The 21,552-nt window shown below is 40.7% G+C and overlaps 3 non-coding genes across 3 annotated transcripts; all 3 read left to right on the top strand.

The window, feature by feature from the left end:
- Nucleotides 1-1,276: 1,276 nt before the first annotated feature.
- TRNAY-GUA lies at nt 1,277-1,366 on the top strand. The gene is given in 2 exon segments: nt 1,277-1,313; nt 1,331-1,366. It is a non-coding gene; the product is annotated as a tRNA-Tyr (tRNA).
- A 2,750-nt stretch (nt 1,367-4,116) lies between these two features.
- On the top strand, nt 4,117-4,207 carry TRNAY-GUA. Its single transcript is given in 2 exon segments — nt 4,117-4,153; nt 4,172-4,207. It is a non-coding gene; the product is annotated as a tRNA-Tyr (tRNA).
- Nucleotides 4,208-5,927: 1,720 nt separating this feature from the next.
- TRNAY-GUA lies at nt 5,928-6,017 on the top strand. Its single transcript is given in 2 exon segments — nt 5,928-5,964; nt 5,982-6,017. It is a non-coding gene; the product is annotated as a tRNA-Tyr (tRNA).
- Nucleotides 6,018-21,552: the final 15,535 nt, after the last annotated feature.

Raw genomic sequence — 21,552 nt, 5'->3', positions numbered from 1 at the left:
AGAGAATCTGAGCATACATAATTAAAAACACATCCAGGATAACTATTCCTAAACTTCTGGACCTCTCCCTTTATTTTCCCACTGGCTTCTCTCAGCCTGCACTTCAGATAATATCTATTGCCCTATACACTGCTCTCATTGCACCCAGAAAGTGTTAGTTCCACCTGAAAGAGCAATGACTGCTGAAAATAGGTGAATCAGGAACAAATACACTGCAAATTCTGACATAGAGATATAGAAATAGAAATATAGAGAGACAGGAAAAAAAAGAGACAAAAAGCAAGAGAAAGAGACATAGAGAGAAACAAAGAAGGCAACAGTGAAAAAAAGTTTCAGAGAAAAATCAGACCAAAAAATCAAAAAAGAGAGCCAGACACCCTGAGAGATAGAAAGAAAGTGAGAAACAGATATACAAGAAGGGGAAAAGTTTGAGAGAAAAACACAGGCTTAGGGATCAGAAATACACCTGGTAGCAGGAAGGAGGTGGGGAAAACAAAGGAGGCTGAAGGAAGGGAACTGAAGGGTGCAGGGAGTGGAAGATGGATGCTGGAGAAACAGATACTGAAAAAAATTCTGCTCTGTGGGCAGAAAAGGGGATCCAAGTCCCTAGGCTGGCCTCAGCGGGCCGGGCCGATGGGTACCTATGGGCGTGGCGTCGTCGTCGTCCCCCATCCCCTTCCCTCCACCCCCGGCCCGCCTGGCCCGACATCCCTTCTCCATCACTTCCCAGGAAGCCTCACTGCGCGTAAAAGTAAGACTAGGTCTACGTGGGCACCTCGGTCCCGGTCTTGAGTAAGTGGCGAGGTGAGGGGGGTACAGAACCGGGGGCGAGGGCTGGGGTGGGATGGGGGGAGGTGCTTAGAGGCTGTGCTCCTCCTCAAGGGGTCTTCTGTGACCCTGTGGGCTGCGTTCTTCTGAGCTCCATTCCTCCGCAAGCCCGCCCCCAACCAACCCACGCATCCGTTTGTCCGACGTCCCCTTTCCCCTCACCCGCTTGCCGGCTTTCTGGCCTGGGAAGGGCGTCATCCAGCCACTCCGTGTAGAAAGGGACAGGGCGGGGAGGTAGAGGAAGTGAGTCTACAGGTGACTGTCCAGTCCCAGGCATTCTGAAAATTGCCGCCCCAGGATGCCTGACAACCACGGAGCCAGCATATGCACTGCTCCTTGCCTAGGGGCCTTCCAACCAACCAAAAGCATGTTGTACCTGGGGCCATCCAGTGCGTTGGCCTCTGTCGTTTCTGCAAAATGGAAGGACTCAGCACTTACCAGTGTGCACCCTTCGATAGCTCAGCTGGTAGAGCGGAGGACTGTAGACCTGACACGTGTGGACATCCTTAGGTCGCTGGTTCGATTCCAGCTCGAAGGAAGTGCCCTTGATGCTTTTGGCCCATCATGACGCCCACCACTGCCTAGTGCCGCCTTGCCTCTGCCCTGCAAATTGGCCCTTCCCCTTGCACTACAAGTGCACCCTCATTCTCACAGGAGAAAGCCGACAGAGCCCTTCTGGAGCCACTTGTCCCTTCCCCAAATCCAGAGACACATGCCTCTCAACCAAAAACACCCTTAGCAGCCCCTACAGACTACCCCAACAAGCCAGACCCTTCAGCCTCCCAAATCCTTTAAACTTTTATTCACGCACCTCTCCTCGGGGAGAGATGTGCCCGCTGTGACACCACTGCTTTGCTCAACGTGGACAGATCCCTGACAAATATGTGGCCACACAGGAGCTGCCCACTGTGAGCCCTGGAGGCCGACCAGCACACAGGCCATTACATGGGTCACGGACAACCAACCACGGCATTCTTCTTGAAAATCCTCCCACTCAATTTCCCTTTCCTACTCTGCCTAGTCCTAGGATGGCCCATGGCCTCTCTCTTCTGTCTAGCCCAACCACAGTCTCTGTGTATCTCTGTCCATCCCTCTCTCCAACTGTCTCTCTCTCTCTCTCTCTCTCCCTCATTCTCAAACTTGTTCTCTTTCTGTGTCTCTCTTGAATGATCATAAATATATAGACTTAGGGAGACAGAAAACCTTCTTCACCATTTGCTTTATATACTGTGGGACAGGACTGCCACCCTGAGGTTTGCCAAGCCGTTGCCAATTGTGCGCCTGCATCAAGAGCTGCTGGCATTGGCAGAAGCAAAAGACACCAGGGCTCTCAGGACAGGGGAGGAGGCTTGAAGTCACAATGAAAACTTCAGAGGCCCCATTCAGCTCTCCTGTCAGTCAGAGAACAAGGCTGAGGCCACGGGAAAACTTCAAATTCCTCAAAATTTCACACCTGTTCTTGCTGCCGCAGGAAGGTTTGAGTTCCTTCTGCAAGAGCAACGATTGCTCACACTCTGTACAGTTGTGGGAAAAACCCCTGCACCAATTCCCCTGCTACTTCTGATGGAGAGACAGAGAAATAGAGACAGAGATAAAGATAGAGACAGAGAGAGACCGAGGGAGAGCGACTGCAAGGGAGAGGGGGAGATGGGGAGAGGAAGGGAGTTTGTGAGCAAAAGGAAAGGCTGAGACCTGAGAAAGAGACCTGAGAGTAGGAAAAGGCCGGGGTCGGGGGGCAGATAATGGTGGCTGAAGGCAGGGAGCAGAAAGGGCCAGGGAGTGGGGCTTGGTGGCCGGATGTGTGATCCTGGAGGCGCACACCGACTGTCCTCCTGACACAGGCCACTGGCCTGTGCCTTCTGACCAGCTGGCTGAATTAAGTGCTGGGCCCCTGAGGCTACAGCCTTCCACACCCTCCTCCCTCCACCTCCACCGAGCCGGGTTTCAGGGATGGTGCTGGTTGGGGGAGGGTTTTCAGGGCATGTGGGTGCAGAGAGGAAAGCCAAGGAGTGGCCCTTGCTCTTTTCTCTCCTGTGGGAGGGAAACTCCTGAAGGCTGGAGATACAGTTGGAAAGCACTGTCAGAGGAACGGTGATGGGAGTGTGGCTCTCTGCAGGCCCTGGGGCCCAGCCACTGCCCTCCCCTGACCCTTGCGGCCGCGAGCTCCTTTTTGGTTCGGGTTCTGCCTCTGCATCCAGACTGCGTTTCCCGCATATCTTCGTCTCCAGGTCTCCTCTGCAGCAGCAGTCTTCCCCGCTGCCCCACTGCTGACCAAGAGGAGCTGAGCCTGGGGCTGTGGAGTTTCCAGGGTCCAGGGAGTAGTGCCACTGCTTTCCCACAGGAGTCCTTCAGGAGGAACCTACTGTTCTGTGGCCACAAAGGTTCCCCAGCCTCGAATGTCACCATATGCAGAGACCAGCAGACAGGGACCAAAGAGAGATACTAAGATTTCCATTGGATGTGCCCATGCCCTCCACCCCCCATGGGAATTGGAGGTTCCCAGGTTTGGGGGAACTAGCTTTGGTGTTTGGGGGATATAACAGGGGAGAGGGGTGTGCCCATGGTTGGGAGGTGGACTCTGGTGACTTGGACACACCCCGGTGAGCTCCGGCACGGCCACCTCCTCCTGTCTGGGGCCTCACAGTGGGCAGGAGGGGACCTCCACAGACATGGCCCTCATCCTCGCAGGTGCAGACCTGCCGGTCTCCCGATCGGGGTGGCGACACAGGCATCGGAGGACAGGTGACTTGGGTGTGACTTGCCGTACTTCTGTGCGACCTGAGCTGGGTGGGTGAGCGAGTGGTGTCAGGTGGCGGGCACACACCAGATGGGATCTGAAACGTTTGTCAAAGACGCGGAGCGAGGGCAAAAGGTCCGACCTGGACAGCGGTGTGCTCTGCCTGTCCAGGAAGCCCACAGAATCTTGAGCTACTTCAGGGAGCGGCCGCCTCTGCCAGAGTAATCCGGGTCTGTGGGCAGAGAACGCGAGCCAAGTCCCCAGACGGGCCTAGCCCGACGTCCTTTCTCCATCACTTCCCAGGAGCCCTCACTGCGCGGAAAAGTAAAACTAGGTTTAGGTGGGCACCACGGCCTCTGTCTGGAGTGAGTGGCGAGCTGAGGGGTGTACAGAGCCGGGAGCGGGGCTTGGGGTGGGATGGAGGGCATGGGGGGAGGAGCTTAGAGGCGGTGTTCCCCTTTGAGGAACGGTGAGGCTCCAGTTCCTTGGTCTCCACCGTTTCTGCAAAAAGAAAGGACCCAGTGCTTGTCAGTGGATGGGTGGCTGTGCACCCTTCGGTAGCTCAGCTGGTAGAGCGGAGGACTGTAGACTTGATGACGTATGGACATCCTTAGGTCGCTGGTTCGATTCCGGCTCGAAGGAGGTGCTTTAGTAGTTTTTGCCCATCATGATGGCCACGCCCTCTGCCTCTGCCCTGCAAATTGGCCCTTCCGCCTGCGCTACAAGAGCATGCTCATGCTCACCGGACAAAGCCAACAAAGCCCTTCCAGAACCACTTACCCCTCCTTCCTGAAATCCACAGATGTATGCCCCTCAGTCCACAACATCCCCTTGCTCCTGCCTTAGCAGAGTGCCCCCACCAGCCAGCCAGTCAACCTCCCAAGCCCTTAACACTTTTATTCTCTCACCTCTCCCCAGGGAGAGCAGCGCCCCCTCTGCCACCACCACTTTGCTCAACGTGGACAATCCGACAAACATGTGGCCACACAGGAGCTGCCCACCGCGAGCCCTGGAGCCCAACAAGCACACGGGCCATCACATGGGTCGCGGACAACCAAGGCGTTCTTCTTGAAAATCCTCCCACTCAATTTCTCTTTCCTACTTTGCCTAGTCCTAGGATGGTCCATGGCTTCTCTCTTCTGTCTAGCCCAACAACTGCAGTCTCTGTGTATCTCCGTCCATCTCTCTCTCCAACTTCCGTTTCTCTCTCTCTCTCTCTCCCTCATCCTCGAGAGAGGGAGAGAAGGTTCCCAGGTTTGGGGGAACTAGCTTTGGTTTTTAGGGGATATAACGGGGGAGGTGTGCCCGTGGTTGGGAGGTGGACTCTGGTGACTTGGACACACCCCGGTGAGCCCCGGCACGGCCACCTCCTCCTGTCTGGGGCCTCACAGAAGGCAGTAGGGGACCTCCGCAGACATGGCCCTCATCCTCGCAGGTGCAGACCTGCCGGTCTCCCGATCGGGGTGGCGACACAGGCATCGGAGGACAGGTGACTTGGGTGTGGCTTGCCGTACTTCTGTGCGACCTGAGCTGGGTGGGTGAGCGAGTGGTGTCAGGTGGCGGGCACACACCAGATGGGATCTGAAACGTTTGTCAAAGACGCGGAGCGAGGGCAAAAGGTCCGACCTGGACAGCGGTGTGCTCTGCCTGTCCAGGAAGCCCACAGAATCTTGAGCTACTTCAGGGAGCGGCCGCCTCTGCCAGAGTAATCCGGGTCTGTGGGCAGAGAACGCGAGCCAAGTCCCCAGACGGGCCGCAGCGGGCCAGACGGCTGGGTACTTATGGGGACATCCTTTCTCCCTCACTTCCAGGAAGTCTCACTGCGCGGAAAAGTGAGCCCAGCTCACGGTGGGCAACAGGGTCGGGTCGAGGTTACATGGCGGGGGTGATGACGCCCCAGCACCAGGGGATGGGTATGTGATTGGGTGGGGCGGGGGGCTAGCTCAGAAACTCCTCAAGGGCCCTTCAGCGACCGTGCCTGCCTGGTGGTGCATTCTTCTCCCCTGCTTCCCTCCGCAAGCCCGCCCCTACCCGACCCACTCATCCGTGTGGGTTTCACCAACGCCCCCATTCCCTTCACCCTCTTACCGGCTTTCTGGCCACCGAGGGCTGTCGTCCTGGTCTCTCCCTGTGGAAAGAGCCCAGGGGAGAGAAAATGAGTCAACAGGTGGCGGCCCGGGCCCAGGCATTCTGAAAATCGCCTCCCCGGGATGCCTGGCCACCACGGATCCCCGGCGTGTGCACGGCTCCCTGCCAAGGGGCTTCCAATTAACCTAGGGCATATTGCACCCGGGGCCTTCCAGAGCCTTGGCCTCTGTCGTTTCCAGAAAAAATGAAGGACCCAGCACTAGCTACCGTGCACCCTTCGATAGCTCAGCTGGTAGAGCGGAGGACTGTAGATCTGACACACGAGGATATCCTTAGGTCGCTGGTTCGATTCCGGCTCGAAGGAAGTGCCCTGTTGCTTTTGCCCCGTCACCACCCACTAGCGCCCAGCCCTGCAAATTGGCCCTTACAGCAGGTCAGCTGCTGAACTTAGCCAGGAAAACCCTTCCGGACTCACCTTCACAGCCACCTGTGGGCTGTCGCCAAGGAACACACCTACTTCTTGAAATCCATTGACCCATGCCCTTCAACGCAAAACGGCCCAGCCCCCATTGCTCCTGCTTTAGCGGGCAGCCGCAACTAGCCAGCCCCGACCCGCCACCTCCAAAGCCCTTTATACTTTTATTCACCTACAGCTCTTGCTTTTGCTCCTTCTGCCCAGGACAGCGCTGTCTCTATCTGATACCACAGCTTCTCTAATCATGGACAGATCCCCGTCAAACAGGTTGCCCCAGAGGAACTGTTTACTGCAAGCCCTGTATGTCTGCAACCATACCGGCCGCTAGGCGGGCCACGGATAACCCTGGCATGCATCTGTGAAACTTTTCATGTCATTTTATGTATATGTCTGTTTTCCTCAATGTTTTTTTTCTTTTTCTGTTGGTATTTTTTATTTTACCTGAGAACTATAATTTTTAGAAACCCAGCTATGTAGTAAACTCCCATGGTTGCCTTCTTAGCATGGTATTTGTAGGGATTTACCTTTTGAGAATGTATTTGCTAATCTTCACTGCTTTTTAAATGACATTTAAGCCGAAATATGCAGCTGTTTGGTCCCTGTAGTTTAATGGATAATTATTACTCCCAGTGTCTTATTTAGGTGGTCTGTCAATCTGATCCCTGGATTTTTTTCTGCTAAGAATCCTCAGGTTTTTTGTATTGTTAATATTTCCCGGCGCTCATGTAGATTTTTGGCTATTTTATGAGCAATGGTATCTCCTAGTCTGCTTATATTATTTAGCTCAGACAGGTGATCTATATGAAGACTCTGTTGCTCTGTATCCACAAAGAGACCCCAGCCTTGAATGTCACCATATGCAGAAATTAACATAGTGAGACCAGTGATGGAATTGGGCCTTTCTTGGACATCCTGTAATTCTACCTTTTACAACATTATGTATTTACTAAGAATGTGTTCTTAGAATTATGAATGAAGGCATGTATGCATCAATAAGGGGACTAGTAAGTCCTGCATCCTCTTAGCTCATCAACCCAGGTCGTGTTCACTCAATAGAATTGCCACACTTTAGGACTGGTGGTATTCAGGTATGTCTTGTTCACAAACCATTTAATAAGCACCTAATACGTACCATGTATTGTGCTTGTGCCAGGGATGTAGAGGTTAAAATATAGGTCTTGCCCTAAAATATTTCTGACTGTAGGTTACGCAGAGATGGAAGTAGACAGTTATAATACAATGTGCTGAAAACTACAATTGAGGTAGATAGAATATTCCATGTAAATGTAAAATTAAAATCAATCTTAGGAAGTTTTAATTCAGGCTGGGGTGGAGGGCAAAATAGAAAATATGGAAGATCTCATGGTAGAGGCAATGCACTGTAGTCAGCTCAGTTTTAGAAGAGGAGTAGTAGATCTGTGATCAGGTGAGCGGAGTGGATCAAAAGCAGAAAAGAAACAGAAACCTGAAGAGTGTTGATTTTTTGTGTAACTATATATGGTATCACTAGAGCATACAGAGAAGTCCAGGACTAGCAGGAAATGAAGATACAAATAATTGTGCATGGAATTTTAACTTATCTCATCATACCCCTGATTTCCAGTTGCTGCTCACCCCAGAAGCAAGGGAAAGATTTCTCAACATCCCTTGTGAGTCTTTTTGGAGAAGACACCATGGCTTTTCAATGTGATATGTTTATTATTTTTCCAGAATGACCAGCAGAAGAAAGGTTCATAATGTCCTTGTACTTCCACAATCACCTCCATTGCATCCATTCCCACACCTACTGTCATTTTCTCTGCACATACATTTTGCAACTACCTGGCTTGGATCAGCTGACAGAGAAGGCAGAGATATTGCTGATGCCAGGAGAGAAAAATCTTATGTTGTATAAGGGTTTACCTCCTTTCCAGATTTGTCAGGACTGGGGAATTGGGAAATTTCTGTTCAGGAGCTCTTGAAATTGTCTTCTCTCTTTCTCAAACCTCAACATCACTTCTGTTTACCACCAAGGTAGCCTTTCTCAGAAAGTCTTGCCTCTATGATGTCTGGATCAATAAAACCCTCTATGCAGGCCATACCCAGTGATAATTAAATAGTTATACATAGGCTATACATGAAAATGTTTACCTTTCAATAGTGAGATTAATTAGAAACCAAAGTTTTTTCACTCTCCTCCATCTCTACACTCATGCTAATACAAGTGATCAAGAAGTATGTGGTCCAAGATGGGTAAAATGACATTTGCATGTAAAATCTTTAAGCAAGAAACATAAAACCTGGCTTCAAATGGAACAGTTTTTCAATCAGTAGTGGGTAAGGGAGTGTGGATAAATACCACAGTCTTTTCAAGATGGAGGATGAGAAGTGTAATCCTTTCAAGTCCACCTTTTGCCTGCCAATCCCATATTGTACACAGACCGAAATGTCTTGGGGCATTTTGTGGCAAAGTCCCTTTATTTAAATATCAGAGCATGCTCAAGCCAAAATTATTAAGTACATTGTAGATAAATAAAACTCTCTAAAAGAGGGGAGGGTGGGGTCCTTGAGGCTGGTAGCCACAAGATACTACAAGGTGACTCATCTTCCTCAGGATCAGAAGGCACCCCCTTTATTTTTACAAGGCAGAAGAACAGCATCTGAGAAGCCACACCTGGGATGAAAGGCTAAAAAACAAGCAGTATCTTACTAGGCAAGCTCCTTGTTTTCCCACTGTTGCAACTTCACTGTCTCTCACTGTATGCCAGGTAATAGGGCAGGAATCCAAGTCACAAAGAGAGCAAATGAGTTCCTGCCTCTAGGCCCTGCAGCATGACCCATTCTCAACGGGAGGTCAACACTGCCCTAGAAGATGGGAAGGGCTGCTCTTTTTACTGGTGGCTTTTTCTTCCTATCATCTTAGTATTTTACTGAAAATATTGGAGCCTCAGAAAGGATCACATTTGAAGTAACCAGCTTAATCAGTTCAATGCCCCGCATTCCCACCTCCACCCAAACTCTTTGATTCAGTCAAAATGTGCCGTGTTTCCTGGGTTTACGAACACTGGACAGTAACAAGATGCTCGTTCAGCTTTGATCCCTCTGCCTCCTCTTTTATCAAATTCCTTCTCATTCTCTCTTACTCATTTCAGGATCATCTTTTATCATAATCTTTTCCTAGCTCCTCAAGTCTCAATTTTGTCCTCTTCCTCTTTGTCTCTTTGGTACTCCTTAATTACTTTCACCTTTCCGCCTATCATGCTATGCTGATATTATACTTTAATATCCTCTTTTGGAGTGAGCTCCTTGAAATCTGGGGAAATCTCATATTTATTTTGGTACCAACAGCACCTTGCTTTTCACAGTACCTTGCACAGGACAGACATCTAGCACATGTTAAATTATTTACTAGCCTGAGGCATTTCACCGTCAGCTCCAGAAAGATGAAGGCTCTGATAAATAATGACACCCTGGAGTAATGACTAAAGACATGATTTACTGGAAGGTAAAAAAAGGTCCATAATTCCTTCTAAGGTAACAACCAGAGGTGACAGTTTCCATGTAAAGAGTCCAGGGTTTTCTGTGATGAAAAGCAAATGAAGAAGCTTCTGGGAATCACATGGTAAGATATTCAAACTAACCCTCATCACTGAGGAAATCTGAAAGTTGAAACAATATATGAAAACATCTGCTTCGTGATACTGGAGAGAGAAAAAAGATGACAAGACTTACTCAGTCAAAATATAAGAGAGGTAAAATCCAGAGTGATAATAACTAGAAAATCCACACATATATGAAAATGACTCATTTTATGAAAAAGCCAGTATGAATTTTATAACAAAAGCAGACAAGGATATTAAGAGAAAGATTTATTACAGGTCAATCTCATTCATGAACATGGTTATAAAAATTCTAAACAAAACATTAGCAAATCAAATAAAACATATATAAAAATTATTACATATCTGACAAAATTGGAGCTATTGGATGAAAGTAGCATTGATTTAACATTAGAAAAATCAGTGTACTTCACCATACTAACAGAATAAAGGAAAAAATAAGAAGACTATTTTAATAGATGAAGAAAATTCATTTAATAAAATTCAGTATCTCTCATGATAATGTTATTAATAAACCAGAAGGCAATTTGTTTGATAAAGTGCATTTACAAACAAAAGTCTCATTGTATGTTCATCTAACAATGTGTTTAATGGTGAAATGGTGCTAGGTTTCTGTCTGAGACTGAAACAAGATTAGAATGCCCTTAGTGACCGTGCAGGCCTCATGCTGAAGACCCTGGATCTCTAAGCCATTGCTGCAGGCCACGAGACTATAATATGAGTGAGAAATAAACCTTCACTGTGTAAAGCAACCCCCCCAAAAAAAAAAGAAAAAAGAAAAAAGAAATCTACAGCTGTATTACTAGAGATAATAGGTTATTTTAATACACTTGCAGTATCAAAGGTCAATATTCAAAGATTACTTATATTTCTATATGCCATCATCAACTAGAATAGTTAGAATATTAAATTTTCAAAAGATTACCTTTATAATAGCATCAAACAATTAAATACCTAGAAACATATCTTTTAAAATGTGCAAAATCTCAAGGCACAAAATATAAAATATTATTGGAGAATTAAAGAAAAGTTACATAAATGGAAAGACAGTCCATTTATAGACTAAACAACTCAATATTGTAAAAATATCAAATCTCCTCAAAATAATCTATGATCTTAAAAATCTAATCAAAATTCCGTAATTGGGCAGGGAAACTTGATAAGACAATTCTAAAGCATATAAGGGCATGCAAAGTGTCAAAACAGCTAATATACTCTTGGAAAGGACAAATAGAGAGGACTTAACTATACCAGGTACCAAGAAACTTTATAAAGACACAACAGTTTAGTTAGGATGGTAATGATATAGGACAGGCAAATATACCAATCAAACAGTGCAGTCTAGAAATAGACCCAAACTTGGCCACTGATTTGTGACAAAGATTACACGGCAAGGGAGATAATTGTCTTTTCAATAAATAATAATGGATCATTTGGCTACTACAATGGAGGGAAAGGAATCTTGATTCAAAGCACATATTGCATACAACACTGATGAATTATAAATCTAATTGTAAATCTAATTATGAAATGTAAAACAGTAAAACATCTTTAAAAAAACATAAGAGAATACCCTGATGACCTTGAGTTAGACAAACATTTCTTAAACAAGACACAAACAAATGTAGAGGGATAAAATTGATAAATTGGGTAACATTAAAATTAAGATCGTCTCATTTTAAAAATCCCATTAAGTGAGTAAAGAGGCCTGCCACAGAGTGGGAGAATGTACTTGTATATCCAACAAAAGATTTACATCCCAAATATATAAAGAATGCCTACAAATTAATAAGAAAAACAACTGACAACCATCTCAAATGCTTTTTCTTTTATCAGTTTTTAAAGCAATGTCATCCCTGCTACTTCAATCATTTTTTCGTTTGTTTGATTTTGTTTTGTTTTTTAATTTTATTGGAGTATAGTTGATTTACAATGTTGTGTTAGTTTCAGGTGCACAGCAAAGTGATTCAGTTATACATATACATATATTCATTCTTTTTCAGATTCTTTACCCATATAGGTTATTACAGAATATTGAGTAGAGTTCCCTGTGTTATACAGTAGGTCCCTGTTGGTTGTCTATTTTATATATAGTATTGTGTTACTTCAACTATTTTTTGAGGAGCTTTTATTCCATCTAGGAAAATGAGTTCTCCAAAAACTTAGCAGATAAAATATTTAAGTTCCAAAGGTTAAAATTTAAGAAAAATTTAAGCCTTAAAAAATCCTATACGTGAAAGTCTTTACGTGAAATATTTAGATTCTTTAGGAAAATAACTTTTAATATCTGAAGAAAAGGATACTAAAATCAATTATTTTTAAACATAGATGAATGCTCATATAAAAAATGTGTTTTTCTTTATCATCTTCTACTTCAGAGAAACACAAACTATTTCACTATCTTTAATCAACTCTCAAACTACTGGTGTCTAAAAACTTGAAATTACATGAACTGCATTTCTCAACTATCATGGGGCCAAAGGTGTTTAGATTTCACATATTAAAGAGCTACCTTATAGCTCTCAATGGTTTGAAAAGCCAGTAACACATAAGTAAGTGTGTGAAGATAGGTAGTCCTGGCTGCAGACAGAATCAGAGGCAAATACTATCAGAAGAAGGGCACCCCAGCTTAGGTCCTCAGTATTTCCACAGATAAAGATAAACCAGAAAAGAACTCATACTCAAAAATCACCAACACACAGGAACAAAGCAGCAGGAAAAAAATCTTAAACTCAGTAGGCCCTCAGATATTGGAGTTTTCAGCTAAACAACACAAAATCACTAAATAGAAAATGTTCAAAGAAATAAAAGGTAGGGGTCATATAAATAAATGAGCAATATGAAACTATAAAAATGATCATACAGATTTGCAAAAGAAAAAAACCTATAGCCTTTAAAATGAAAAATATAACTATTAAAATAAAACTCTCAATGAATGATTTAATTAGTGAATTACACATACCAAGAGAGAATTAGTAAATGTCAATAAACATCTGAAGATGTTACCCAGAATTTACCAGACACAAGGAGATGAAAACTGTATAAGAAATAATGTCCTAAAGAAGAAAACAGAATGAAGAAGAGAGGATACTTGAAGGGATAATAGGTGATGAATTCAGAGAACTGATGAGAGTTGAATTCCAAATACAGGAAGCACAATGTTGACCATGCAGGAATTAAAAAAAAAAAAATCTAAACATAGATACATTATTGTGAAACTCTAGCATATCAGTGACAAAGAGAAGATTTTATATGCAGCCAGAGTAAAAGACATTACCTACAAAGAATAACAAGATGATAGCTGACTTTCCAACACGTATTAATTGAAGACTGAAGACAGTGTTGAGAGGAAATAACTGTTAATTATGTATGCAGAAAGAATACCAAGAATGGGGTGAAATAGGCATTTTCTGATAAATTAAAACTGAGAGTGTTAATGACCAACAGATTTTTATTAAAGGAACATCTAAAAGATGTACAGCAAATGAGCCTGGAAAGAGAGACTGAGATACAAGAAGGAAAGATCAACAAAGAAATTGGTAAATATGGGCATAAATATGGTAGACTGAACACATGCATCCATAATTTTCTCCCTCCCAAAACTCCAATAAATCTATAGCATGGGAAAGGAAACAAAGCAACAGCATTTTGGAAGATAGAAAGCAGATAATTTAGTAGTAACTGGCATGGAAAGACTGATGGAAAAAGATTATTTCTATTCAAGCAGTGAGAAAAAACAAGAATCAGCTTGATATAATCCATAGAGTCCCTCTATGTTTTTGGAAGTGGGGTGAATGGAAGGCTAAATTAAGAAGAATTGAAAAATATTTAAGAAGCAGTTGAATTCTAGATACTTCTTTACTACCCAGGCTGACTGTTGTCCCTCTCCCACTCCAACAGGAGACTGGATGATTTGTTTCTGGCACAGGTAAAAGAGAGGGTCTCTTGATTGCCAAAGATAGGAATACTGTACAGAAAGTAGGGGATTAAATAAATGTATATGTACTGGTTGCTGAGTTGCCTACTTAGCTCCCACACGTTCGGCAGCTAGACAGGAAGCTGAAGAATTTTCTTTGTGTTATCTGACAAGTCCAAAATGAAAGATCTGAAGATACTGGCATTGGTGTTTCCTAAAAAACAAGCCAGCCATGTCACCGTAGAGTGAGGTCCAGAATCAAGTACCATCCATGCACTCAGAACTTCCAAACAGCTACTTAGTCTCCCTCTCTTTAATATAAACATTTAACCAAGGATCAGCTAATTGCTGGGGGAAATCATCTAATGTGATTTTATTTGTCTGAAACAAACAGAAAAGGGTAACTTGGAGGAAACAGTGACCACATAGGAAAGATATCATCTTATTTTTCTAAAAAATGTCATTAATGTTTTCAGTGATAGTATGCTGCAGACATGGGGCAAAAAGTGATGTTGCCAGAAAACCCCAAAACCAAACAAACAAAAAACCCACTCGGGGGGGGGGGCGGGGGGAGGCATAAATCAGGAGCTTGGGATAAACATACACACACTACTATATATAAGATAGATAACCAACAAGGACCTACTGTATAGCACAGAGAACTCTACTCAGTATTCTGTAATAACCTATATGAGAAAAGAATCTGAAAAAGAATATATGTATATGTATAACTGAATCACTTTGCTATACATCTGAAACTAACACAACATTGTAAATCAACTATACTCCAATAAAATTAAAATATTAAAAAAACCGAAAAACCAAAAAACTCACTCAGAAATAAGAACTCTTAGGAATTAAAAAATACGATAGCAGGAATTTTTAATATATGTCATAATGTAGAGAAAAAGCAAGCTCCCAGAAAGTAAAGCAAATGATTACTAATAGAAAATAGGAAAGAATAGTTAAAAAACATTTGAGGATCAATTTAAAAAGTTGTATTTCCAATCAATAAAAGAGAGAGAGAGAGAAAAAATGGAGAAAAATAATTCCTGAAAGTTTGTCAGATTTTAAGGGGATTCGTTTCTTGATGCTGTTGTTTGATGTACAAAGTTTATAATTTTGATGAAGTCCAATATACCTACTTCTTTTTTTGATGCTTATATTTTTGGTGTCATATCTGAGAATCTATTGTCAAATCCAAGGTCATGAAAATTTACCCCTATGTTTTCTGTTAACAGTTTTATAGTTTTAACTCTTACATTTGGATCTTTTATCCATTCTGAGTTCATTTTGTATGTGGTGTGAGATGAGTTCAACTCTATTCTTTTGCATGTGAATATCCAATTGTTCTGGCACCATTTGTTGAAAAGACTATTCCTTTCCCATTGAATGGTCTTGGCACTCTTGCTGAAAATCAATTGATCATAGATATATGGGTCCATTTCTGAACTCTCAGTTCTATTTCATTGACCTATATGCCTATCCTTATGTCAATACCACATTATCTTGATTACTGTAGCTTTGTAGAAGATTTTAAAATTGAGAAATGTGAATCCTCCAACTTTATTTTTATTTTTCAATACTGTTTTGGCTACTAGAGGTCTCTTGCAATTCCATAAGAATTTTAGAATCAGCATGTACGTTTCTGCAAAAAATGCAGTTGGGATTTTGGTAAGGATTGCACTGAATCTGTAGATTGCTTTGGTTAGTAATGCCATCTTTATGGTATTAAGTCTTCCAGTTCATGAACATGGGGTGTCTTTCCATTATTTAAGGCTTCTTTAATTTCTTTGAACAACCTTTTGTAGTTTTTAGTGTACAAGTTCTATATCTCCTTGGTTAAATTTATTTCTAAGTATTTTATTCTTTCTGATGCTATTGTAAATGGTGGAATTATTTTCTTAATTTAATTTTTGGATTGTTTATTGTTAATGTATAGAAATACAAATCATTTTTGTATGTTGATCTTGTTTCCACCAACATTTCTGAATTGATTTGTTTGCTTCAATAGTTTTTTAAGGCGGGTGGATTCTTTAGGATTTTCTAGATATAAAAATCATAAAATCTCCCTTAGTAGAGACAGTCTTACTTCTTCCTTTCCAATTTGGATGCATTATATTGCACGGTATGGTATGGCATAGTATCACATTGTATCATTTCATTTTGTTTTGTTCCATTTTGCTTTATTCCATTCCATTCCATTCTATTTGCCTGAATTCCCTAACTAGAACTTCCAGTACAATGTTGAATAGAAGTGGTGAAAGTGGTTGTCCTCTCTTGTTCCTGAATTTGGGGGAAAGTTTTTAGTATTTCACCATTAAAATTGATATTAGCTGCAGATTTTTCATAGATGTCCTTTATCATATTGAGGAAATTCCCTTCTGTTCCTAGTTTGTTGAGTATTTTCATCGTGAAAGGATATCAATTTTGTCTAATGCTTTTTCTTTATCAATTGGGATGATCATGTGTTTCCCCCTTATATTTTATTAACATGGCATATTATATTGATTTTCATATGTTGAGCCACCCTTGCATTCTTGGGGTACATCCCAGTTAGTTTTAGTGTATAATCCTTTTAGTATGCTGATGGATTAAGTTTACTAGTATTTTGCTGAGGATTTTTGCATTTGCTTTCATAAGGTATAGTGGTGTATCATTTTCTTTTCTTATGATATCTTTGTCTGGATTTGATATGAGGATAACACGGGCCTCATAGAATGAGTTTGGAAGCATTCCCTCCACTACTTTTCGGAAGAGTTTGAGAAGAATTGGTGTTAATTTTTATTTAAATGTTCAGTAGAATTCACCAATGAAGCCATCTGATCCTGAATTTTTGTTTGATAGGTTTTTGATTACTGATTTCATCTCTTTATTTGCTATATATCTGTTCAGATTTTCTATTCTTTTTTTTGAGAAAGTTTTGAGTCAGTTTTGATAGTTTATGTGTTTCTAGAAATTTGTTCATTTCATCTAGGTTATCTAATTTGTTGGCGTGCAATAGTTCATAGTATTCCTTTACAATCCATTTTATTTCTGTAAGGTCAGTAGTAACAGCTCCACTTTTAATTCCTGATTTTAGTAATCTGAGTTTTCTTTCTTTTTTTCTTTGTCAGTCAAGCTAAAGATTTGTTACTTTTGTTCATCTTTTCAAAAACCAACATTTGATTTTGTTGATTCTATTTTTTTAAATTCTCTTTTTCATTATCTCTACTCTAATCTTTATTATTTCCTTCCATCTGCTTGCTTGGTGTTTAGTTTGCTCTTCTTTTTTCTTAAAACTTTTCTTAAACTTTTTTCTTCAACCTTAAGATTGAAGGCTAGGTTATTGATTTGAGAGCTTTTTTTAATGTATGCATTTATAGCTTTAAATTTCCTTCTGAACATTGCTCTTGCTTCATCCTGTAAGTTTTGGTATGTTGTGACTTTGTTTTCATTGATCTCTAAGTATTTTCTAATTTCCCTTGTGATAGCTAATTTGATAAATTGGTTGCTTAAAACTGTGTGGTTTGATTTCCACATATTTGTGAATTTTTTCATTCTGTTACTGATTTGTAGTTTTGTTCCATGGTGATCAGAACAGACATTTGTATAATTTCAATACTTTAATTTTACTGTGACTAGTTTTGTGGCCTAATGTCTATCTTGGCGAATGTTCCATGTGTACTTCTGAGGAATGTGTATTCTGTTGCTGTTGGATAAAATGTCCTATGTATGTCTGTTTGGTCCAGTTAGCTTACAGTGTTGAAGTCCTCTATTTCCTTGTTTATTTTTTGTCTAGCTGTTCTATCCATTATTTAGAGTGGGATGTTGAAGTCTCCAACTGTTATTGTAGGACTGTCCAAATCTTTTTTTTAATTAAAAAAATTAGTTGTTGGTTTTCTTATGAACAAGTTTTAAAAGTTCTTAATATAGTCTAAAGTCCTTTATTAGATATGTGATTTTAATATATTTTTCCCAGGCGATGACTTGTTTATGCATTGTCTTAACAGTATTTGAGAAAGAAAACTTGTAATTTTGATACAGTTCAATTTATCAATTTTTATTTTATGGACTGTGCTTTTGATTTAGTTTCCATGAAATCTGCCTAAATCAAAGTCACAGAGATTATATCTTATTTTGTATTTTTAGAAGTTTAAAATTTTTAGTTTTACATTTAAGTTTATGATTCATTTTGACAATTTTTATATATGGTCTAAGGTGTAAAGTCCATTTTATCATATGAATATCCAAATGTTCTTGCAATATTTGTTGAAAAGACTATACTTTTTCCACTGAATTTTCTTTTCCCCTTATTGAAAATCAAGTTGCCATAAATATGTGGGTCACTTTCTGCACACTCTATTCTGTTTCGTAGATATTTGTCTACCTTTTCAGTTAACATTTCTCTCATATATTTTATCTCTTAGTTCTATATTCTAGAAGATAGTCTTCAGCCAATCCTGAAGTGACTGTTTCCTCTAAGGTCACTTGTCCTATTTTATCCTTCTCTTTCACATTGTGGTTATACTCAAGGCCAGGTGATATATGGGTGTGAGTTAACATGTATGAATTAAGGACTATGGAATAAGTATTTCCTGTTCATATTTTAGATTTGCATTGCATTTCTCTGTTCCTTTTAATTCAATTTTATGTGCTATTTTTTTTCTCCTGGAAGTTCTTTTTATATAAAATTTGGTAATGGCACTCTGTCTTGTTTTCCTATGTTGTTATTTACTTACCCTTTTAAAAAATGAAAAGGGAAGAAAACAAGGGAGAGAAAAAGTAATCTTTATTTTAAGGAATTTTGTAATAATGAAAAAGATAGGCTTCTGTACTCAATATATTATTTTAATCCTATCTCTCCATTCTGAACTGTGATTCTGTGTGAATAGATGTGTTTCTATATTGCCCCCACTACTTTTGGATCAAAAAGCAAGTTGTTACTGAGAGGTTTGAATTCCTCTTGGAGTTGAAGTTCATTAGAGCGTTACATTTCCTGGCTCTGAGTAACCCACATGGTATTTGACACTCCCCAGGGTTTGGCTGACTAATTTTGTGGAAATGAAGTTGCCATCTTTAGGGAAATATTTCTGACATTCATTAAATTCTAACTGCAGACATCTTGTATTTCTAAAAACTTTGAGTTTTTTAAAGCTAGATACCTGATTGTCACTACATATTTCTGAAGCTTTTTCATTATGAAAAATTTCAAACATACTAAAAATAGAATGGTATAATGAATAATGGTGTAACCAACTCATAGTCCCATGAATTTCCAAATCATGGTCAAGCTAATTTTATCCATACATCCACTCATTTTATTTTTGTACACACTTTCTGAAAAAAATTGCATTTACTGCCAGGTGGTAAAGCAAATTTAATAAGGGACTTATTTACTTCTCCATGGCAATTTCAGGTGCCTTTGGAAAAGCAGATCAAAAAGAAAATTCATGAATAATAGCATTTAATGTGGCTTTCTAATTTACACTGTATTATAAAAGTGAATTAAAGACATATCCACTCATTTTGTCATTGGATTTTGTCTCTTTCATTTGTCCATCTTTCTACATTTTTATATCTCTTGTCTTCATTCGTCTTTTATTTTTAGCAAAATTGGGATTGGAATGAGGACCTTTAATATCAAAAAATTATGAATACCAACTATTGTTGTACCTACCAAGAACTAGATTTTGTGTTATGTTTTATCTACCTCATTGTATATTTGAAAGGGAACGGGAGTTTCCATTTGTGGTGACCTTGGAATCTTGGACAAATTATTTATTTATTTATTTATTTATTTATTTATTTATTTATTCATTCATTCAGTCATTCAACAAAGGTCTTTTAAGCATCTTTGTTGGATACTGTGATACACTAATATATGCTAAGATGAACAAGCAATGATTCCTAACCTCAAGCAACTTCGACCTTAGAGGGGAAGACTAAGAGACAAATAATAATTCAAAAGAAGGGGATGATAAGGGGGCTTACAAAATAATGTTGGAGGTCATGTGCAAATTGATTTACCCTGTCTAGTATTTTCTTGTTAGAGAAGTTTTCAGAAGCTATCATTCACTAAACAGGAATTAATTCCATGTTAAAGTATGTTTGTATATATAGAGACAATATTAAAAAAAAACAAATAAGAAAGTATGGACAGCACCTCAAAAAAATGGTGCAAAATTGGAAAACTGAGCACTAACATGCAAAGAGATGGCCATAAAGTTTTAGTGATCATTGGAAATAGTAATGCTTTTATCTGGTTCCATTAGTAATACACACAAACACATAATATTTCTATCCTGAAAAATTTCTGAGTGAGAACTAAAGGAATGGAAGGAATGATCAGTAATTTGAGAGGGAAAAAGAATTCTTCTGGAGTGATCTAGAAGTGTTCCCCAGAGGACAGATGAAGTATTGCCTTAAAAGCTCCCTAATTTCATGGAGCATAAAAACCTGAAGTGAATCACAGACACTGGCCAAAGAGAGGAAATCATATAAGAGTTTATAGCATTTCTGGAAGGAATCATCACCAAATTTTAGTAATAAAGCATGTTAAACCATCTATTTTCAAAATTATTTTATAGTGGGAAATTACTTTGGACTCAATTTAATTCAATAAAAATTTATTGAGTACCATGTTCTGGGAACTAAGTTGGTATGCAGAGATACAAATACATGATCCCCGCCATCAAGGAACTCACAGACTCTTTTGGGTGAGACAGAGAGGGTGGGGGAGATAGGGATGTCTCTCACTCTCTCTCTCTCTCTCTCTCTCTCTCTGACTGTGGGTCAAAAATGTAATGAGATCATTGTAAAATTTAAAGTGGGTCTAACAAGATGGCATTTTACTAATAAAGCACAAGAGCAAATATTAGGTAAGTGAATGTGATTAGGAATAGAAATATCACAATAAAAATTGTACTAGGGAGCAATCTGTGAATGTATTTTTTTCAGTCTTATTTTATAAATTTCTGTGCCATAAATTTTTTTTTGCTCTTCACTTTAATCTCAGCAGTACTTGGCACAGATAATCTTGGCTTCTTATTTAAATTAGTCTTATTCTTTGATTTCCCTGGGACCACACTTGCCTGATTTTGTCTCTACCTTTCCAATTGCTCTTTCTTTGTGTGTGTGCTTTGTTTTATTTTTGTTTTGTTTTGCAGGTGTATCCTCTTTAATAAAGCCATTAAAAATTAGCTAAGCTGTCAAGGAAAAAAAGATTATTTCCAGAGATCACAAAATAAGAGGAAGCTGAAAATAAGAATGTGTTCCAAACACATAGAACAGAGCCTGGTACTTAGAAGGTGCCCAATAAGGTTGACTTTGTACTGTGTCAGTTTATCTAAGCTAGAACTACATTATGGAGAATTTTCTTTTCTGTATGGATCTAAATTTTCTATATGGATATGGTGAAATTTGTAGTGAGATTTGGAAGGTGAAAATGTCACACACGGCAGCCACAGTGTTCTGAAGGTTGGCATAGGATGCCAGGCTCTGTTGCAGCTTGCACTTATTGATGCTGGCCTGCTTGTTCACTTGTTGGCATGGGGCTTCAGTTGGACCCACAACTCCTCTGGCATAAATGAATCTCCTCCTTCAGCTCCTCCAACTCCTAGGCCAAGTACATGGGTATCTCCATAATGAAGGGAACCAGCTTCTCCTGCAGGTCTCCCACATCAACAAGGTTGGAGACAGTGAGAGACAGCTGTAGGTTCCAGTCTGCCCTTTTGATTTCAGTTTGTCTTCGTGGATTTCATGGTGTCGGTTTGCACTGATTCTCCTCACTTCATGCCCACTTCTCCTTCTCAACTGCTCATCCTGCTGAGTTACAGAGATTCAGGCCCAACACTAGACGTAGAGGCAAGAGGCTTACATATAAACTTCTTCATCAATTCCCAGAATTATAATAAACCTCTTATTCTTC

The sequence above is a fragment of the Balaenoptera musculus genome, chromosome 2 (genome assembly GCF_009873245.2).
Source record: "Balaenoptera musculus isolate JJ_BM4_2016_0621 chromosome 2, mBalMus1.pri.v3, whole genome shotgun sequence".
Taxonomy (NCBI): Eukaryota; Metazoa; Chordata; class Mammalia; order Artiodactyla; family Balaenopteridae; genus Balaenoptera; species Balaenoptera musculus.
This window is presented reverse-complemented; position numbering and strand designations above follow the sequence as displayed.